The sequence below is a fragment of the Vombatus ursinus genome, unplaced genomic scaffold (genome assembly GCF_900497805.2).
Source record: "Vombatus ursinus unplaced genomic scaffold, bare-nosed wombat genome assembly UNPS02014810.1, whole genome shotgun sequence".
NCBI lineage: Eukaryota > Metazoa > Chordata > Mammalia > Diprotodontia > Vombatidae > Vombatus > Vombatus ursinus.
Window position 1 is genome coordinate 6,699,337 of NW_020954588.1, and position 5,400 is coordinate 6,704,736.

At 38.5% G+C, this 5,400-nt stretch overlaps 1 long non-coding RNA gene across 1 annotated transcript in view; it reads left to right on the plus strand.

Annotated features, from left to right (window-relative positions):
- LOC114053026 overlaps positions 1 to 5,400 on the plus strand; it is a 9,358-nt gene that overhangs the window by 2,505 nt on the left and 1,453 nt on the right. The gene's annotated exons all lie outside the window — the stretch shown is intronic.

Consider the following 5,400-nt stretch of genomic DNA (forward strand, 5'->3'; position numbering starts at 1 on the left):
CTCAGAAGAAAATAAAAGGAAGGACAATAGAGAAGCACAAAAGGGACAGCTTTGAAAGTTATAGGTGGAATGTACTGACCCACTGACGCCACAAACTCACTGCAGAAAGTCAATCAACTCTTCAGTGAGAATTTATTCAGTGCTTACTCTGTGCCAGGCACTGTGCTAAGTGCTGGGGATACAAAGAAAGGCAGAAACACGTACATTCAGTCACCGTAGGACCCCGGAATGTGAAGAGGGTTCTCATCACATCCTATGGTGTCAGATTCCCAGCTCCTACTCTTTTTAATCTCTGTGATTCAGAGTCACTGTTGACTGATGTGAAAATCCCTTCTCCCATTGCTCCAGGTCTAATTCTTACTTGCCTCAGTCCTTCACTGTCCCCAATGTGAGAAATGATTATTTTTCTCTGGTATTGATAACTAATTATTGTATTAGGACCAAGGTTTTCCCTCTTTTCTACTTCCTCATCTAGACATCAACCAGTGTGGGAAATCTTAGGCAGAGATTTACTCAGGCCGGGATCTAATTAGAGAGTAAAAAAATTCTAAGTTTGGGCTAACAGGTGCATTCGTGCTCATTATTTTTGTTCAAACGGATTTGGAAAACGTTGATTCTCCCTTTTGTCAGACAGGTGATATGGAAATTGGTAAGTCCCTTTGACTGAGATTTGGATGACCCAAGCCATGTACCCCAAGACCCTCATTGTAATATAGTCCACCCTCTCATTGTAATATTCACTTTCTCACTGACTATTGACCAATCAGAGTTGATTTCCACCTTGAGGAATACCTACTCTTCCAAGAGTATATAAACTGTGAGTCTACCTCCATGAGGGGTCTTTGGTCTAAGAGAGCCAACCAAATGACCATCCTTTTATTAATAACATGCTGGTCTTATTAATAAAAATGATTAAATTACCCAGAAATTATGTCTCTCAAACTTTTTAATTGTTACACCATCCTTTCCTGGAACCATTCATTCTGTTAACATGTTCCCCTTTGTCCTATTTCGCTTTACTTCATACTCTTTCTGTGTCACTAATGGAAACAGGGCAAACACAGCATCTCCGACCACTCTAAAACTGGGCTGGTTGCTCTTTTGCCATACCACCATGGCATCTCCCACCCTCCCTCCAGAGAATATTTTGCCTGTTTATAGTTCTATCCCCAGCACTTAATGCCTGGAATACATAGTAAAACCTTAATAAATTCTCCTTCTGCCTATCTATCCATCATTATCTGTCTACCTGTTTATATCTGTCTGCCTTTCTACCTGTTCTTTCTATCTATCTATCTATCTATCTATCTATCTATCTATCTATCTTTCCCCTATTTCTTTCCAATCTTCTTGTTTTAGTTACCTCAGAAAAACCATACTCTCTCTCCTGGCATATGTCTCTTTGCCAGGAATGGTTGGTTCCTTTCCCATGTCACTTAATAGAGAGCATGTAATCTAGAACTATCATGTTACTAGGTGAGACAGAAACTCTGCAAATGAAGCAAGACTGGGAGGTGGGGAGGGGGGAAGAGAGAGTATCATAAGAGCATAGATTTAGAGATAGAAGAGACCTCAGAGGCTATCTACTCCAACCCTCTCTTTTTACAGATAAGGAAACTGAGGCAAGGAGAGCAACATGACTTGTCCCATTTGGCAGTTAAGTGCCAGGGCTGGGATTAGCCTTACTTAGCAAGGAAGAGGAATTGACTGAAAAAGAAGGGGAAAAAAAGAGTCATGATGCTGACTAATTTTGAGAACTAGTGGCAGGTAATTAAGGTGGTGGCCTGCTAAAGAATGGTCTCAAATCCTTATCAAAATGGGAAGCTAGGTCATCTGGAGTAAGTATGGTGGGTGGACTGTGATGGCAGGCTGTGATGGCAGGCAAGAGGAGAGCAGAGTCTGGAATGGGTTGTCTAAAGCAGAAGAGAAGGGAGAGAAGGGTAGAATAGGTGAATTAAGCACTGTGGAGGGTCCCCCAGAGGTTATGTGCCATGAATTTGTAGTGAAGGCAGCTATGACATCCATCTCAATTTAAGTTAAGTAAGTAAGTAAGAAAGTAGAAAAGTAGGAAAGGAAAGTAAGTAAGTAGAAAAGTAAATCTTACACTCTTTCTCAGACCTGAGGGATCTTTTTCATTAGGAACATCTTTATAATGTCAACTAATTGTGTAAAGTTTCACATGTGTTGACAGAAATTAACTGTAATGTGAGCCTTTGGAGTTGCAGAATATTGTGCTAATGTCTCAGTGTTTTAATCTACACAATGAGAGGATAATTACTGATTATTCAGCTATAAACTGGAAATGCAAATTCAAAGTACTTAAAACTTTTTTTAAAATGTGTATAAATGTTCTTTTTTACACTATTAAGTCCAGGGTGCCTACATAATCTTCCCTTGTAATAAAGAAAAACAGTTAAACAAAGCAGACTGGGGGGAAAAAAATTTTAGTATAGTCAACATTCTTCTCTCATAGTTCCCTTCTTTGTTGAAAAAAAAAAGTGTGTTTCATTATCTGTTTTCCAGGACAAGATTAGTCTAGCTTAACTGTCTTTTAGGATTGTTTTTCTTTATATTATTATATTGTTTAGTCATTTCAGTCACATTGGACTTTTTGTGATCTCATTTGGGGTTTTCTTGGCAAAGATCCTGTGGTGGTTTGCCATGTCCTTCAGATCATTTTACAGATGAGGAAACTGAGACAAACAAGGTCAAGTGACTTGCCCAGGGTCACACAGCTAGTAAGTCTCTGAGGTTGGATTTGAACTCAGGTCTTCCTGACTCCAGGCCGAGAACTCAATCTACTGTGCTACCAGCTGCCCCATTACCTTATTATATTACTGTGCATATTGCCCTCCTGCTCTTTTTACTTTGTTCTATATCAGTGGCACAATGAATAGAGAGCAGGACTTGGAGTCAGAAAGATGTATGTTCAAATCTGACCTTAGGCACTTTACTGGCTTATAACCCTGGGTCAGTCACTTAACCTCTGTCGCCTCAATTTCCTCATAAGTAAATGAGGATAATAATAGAACCAATCTACCATAGCTGTTGTGAAGATAAGATATTCTTATAATTAATAATAATATTATTATTAGTCCTCCCATGTTTCTCTGGATTTTTCAGATTTATTGTTTAATATGGTGAAATAATATTTCATTCCATTCAACACAATTTATAAAGCTATTCCCCAGATGACAGCTACCCTTTATTTTTCTAGTTGTTGGATTTTTTTTTGCTTCCAAAAAGAGTAAAGCATATTTTAAAAAGCAATGGGAAATGTTTTATTTATCATCCAAGTGACTAAATATGGAATCATGTTGAATGAGTTTTTATCTTCCATCTATACCTTACCTTACCCTGAAATTATTTCAGGTGCACTGAGGAGTCAAATGAAGCTGTGGAAATAAACATAAAGAATTGGCTTCTCAAAATGATGTTAATTAAATGGATTTTTGTGGGTAAAATACACTGCCTTTTCCTTCTAATGGTACCATTTTCAATGCAAAATAATTAGGGACATCTTTGAAAATAGAAGTTTTGCTAAGAGAAGAGGGTCTGTATTGCTGTTTTTCCATTGGAAATAAATGCAGTTTCATTTACCAATTAACAAGCTAAGTATAAAATGTATTATAAAGTCTAAATTAATAGAATTAAATGACTTAATTGCCTACTAAGTACTCTTTAATAGACTACCTTCAATGAAAGAATATACCAGAAAACTGTTTTTTCAGAATTCTGAGTGGTTTTACTTTATTGAAGGACATTAAGGAGGGTTGGAATAGCTCATACATTTACGTGGTGTCTTAAGTTATACAGAGCACTGAAGCAAACTAAGTTTTTAAAGCATTCTTTTTGGGGTTAATAATAGGCAGCGTGGTGTAGTGAAACGAATACTGGATTTAGAGTCAGAAGACAAGAGTTAAGATCCCAGATTTACTTCACCTCGACCAAGAACAGCTTCACTTCTCCAGGGCTTAGTGTTTTCACATTAGTAAAATTAAAGGGATTGAATTAGATCATCCTGGCTCCCAGGCCTGTTGCATTTTTTGAAGGGTACTCAGAGATCTCCACAAAAGAAGCAAACCAGCAATAATGCTAAATACAATAGGATTTTTTATTTGAGTGCCTTTGATCTCATTTAAGGGAAAGTACTTAACTTGAAAGGGTAAGGCAGCTTGAGGAGGGGAGGAAAAGGAAAGGGAAGCAAGGATAAAGTATCATCATTGTCATCAAAAGACAAAGATACAACCAGATCTCTGGAGAGGATAGGAGATACAGGGTCTGGGCATGTCAGGAAGATGAAGGGTATCAGAGATCCAGGTAAGAGATGACCTCTTGCCATTTTCTCCATCACTCCTGCTATTCCACACAGCACGAATACATGGAAATGGAGAGGTTTTATATGGAGGGGTGGGATCTTACTCTGGTGCATCTGATTGCTTTCTCATCTCTGACTGGGAAAGAAGAGGGGACATCAATTAGCAAAGTTGTACATGGGATGTTTTCAGCAAGCAAGCTTCCAAATACGAGAAGATCCAAAGAAAGGAAAAGATGGGGAGGGGGGGAAAACCAGACAGGAAGAGGAAGCACAGATAGCTTGTACAAAGGATAAATCTTCCTAACCCCCAATCTCAAAGGATCCTTCTAGCTCTAAATTACACAAACATATATAAACCAACTCCTCTTTAGACCTTCCCCATTACTATTGAGGGCTCTAATACCCTTCCAGTCACCCAGGTTCAGAACCTAAAAGTAATTCTTCACTCTCAGTCACCCCAAATAAACAATCACTTGAGAAATCTCATTGTTTCTATCTCCATAGTTCCCCTCTATGTCTCCTTCTCACTTACTTAACCACCATCTTAGTTTCAACCCACTTCAGTTCTTGGCTGAATTATTGCATTAACTTCCCAATTAGTCTTTATGGCTCTCCACGTAATTGCCAAAGTGTACAACCTAAAGTGTAGGTATGACCATGTCACTTCCACCCCACTTAATCAATTCCAGTGGGTCCTTATTACCACTAGGATCAAATATAAAGTCCTCTGTTTGTCAATTAAAGCTTTTCACAACTTGGCCCTCCCTATCTTTCCAGTATCCTTATATTTTACTCCTGTCCATTGCATTCATAGAGCCATACTGGGTCTATTTGCTGTTCCTAATGCTCCATTTCCCCTCTCTGTGCCTTTATAATAACTGTCCCACCCCTCTTCTTGTGCCTAGGATACTCTTGTTTCTCACCTTTGCCTTTAAGAATTCTTAGAGGAGCCATTTCCTGGTTAATACCCCAGCTGCTAGTGCCTTCCACTTTAAGGTTACCTTAAATCTATTTTTTTTTTTTATTTTTTAGGCAATTGGGATTAAGTGACTTGCCCAGGGTCACACAGCTAATAAGTGTCA